The sequence below is a fragment of the Argiope bruennichi genome, chromosome 8 (genome assembly GCF_947563725.1).
Source record: "Argiope bruennichi chromosome 8, qqArgBrue1.1, whole genome shotgun sequence".
In the NCBI taxonomy this organism is placed as follows: domain Eukaryota; kingdom Metazoa; phylum Arthropoda; class Arachnida; order Araneae; family Araneidae; genus Argiope; species Argiope bruennichi.
Window position 1 is genome coordinate 22898786 of NC_079158.1, and position 1147 is coordinate 22899932.

The window sequence follows — 1147 nt, forward strand, 5'->3', positions numbered from 1 at the left end:
ATATTTGATGAAGAATAAAAATAGATTTTTGGCTTTAGGAAACTTGTCAAAACTGAAATATGATTTTAATTAGAAATTTGAAATGCCATTTCAAGACTGAAAGCATCAGTTAAAGTAAATTTTTCAGCATATTAAATCAACTTTATGGGAAGTCAACACCCAAAATCATCTCTTTAGAACAAAAATATTATAAAATAGTTTGAGAATGATAATTTATGGAATAGTGTGAGTACTAAAGGATAGCAAATGCCATATCAATATTACTGAAAAATATTTATGAATATTCAAGAATGACTGTGATTTTTAAGCGTATTCTTATCAAACATTTATCTTAAAATCATTAGTTTTATTTCAGATTTTATTGCAAAAAATTCATTAGTATATTCTTTCATTCAGAAGTTAAATATCTAACAATTCTGAAAAAAAATTTATCAAGAAACATTTCAAATTCTACATTCAACAATTTTGAGTAATTTTGTAGAAAATTATATTGTAAATTCTGCAGTTAACAACTTTGATCATTGTTGTAATGACAATATTGATATTCTGTATTTAACAATATGATACTGGTATTATTCTTTTGTTGTGTGTTTTTCCTGAAATAGGTGGAACTTGGAGACATTTGTACATATTCTAAATTTGATTCTTTGTCCCATTTTGAATAATTCGGTTTCTAATGAATGTTATATTGTTCTTTATTTATTTAAAGTAAAATAAATTAATATGAATTTTAAAAGCTGATAAAACAAAAACATTAAATTTTGCTTTTGAATTCTTCGCCGTCCCAAATTTTTACTATAAATAAAGCATATCAATTTTCTTTTTATTTAAGGAAACTATGAAAAAGTTATGATGAGCAACTCGCATATAACAAAGAACTCTATTACCCATTTCGTCAAAATTAAAATTTGTATTGTCGAAAAGAATGTCAAAAATATCGAATGATATTAACAGTTGGTAAATGATGAATTTCAGTAGCAATTCAGATTAAAATAAGGATTAGATATCTGGACTAAACATTTATTATAAAAAATATAAAAAAATTGGACCGCTGTAATCTAACAACATATCCACAGAAATTTACAAAATTTACTGCCGAGCGGTTAATCAAATAAAGCACAGACATTAAAAAGAAAAATATCGCCAA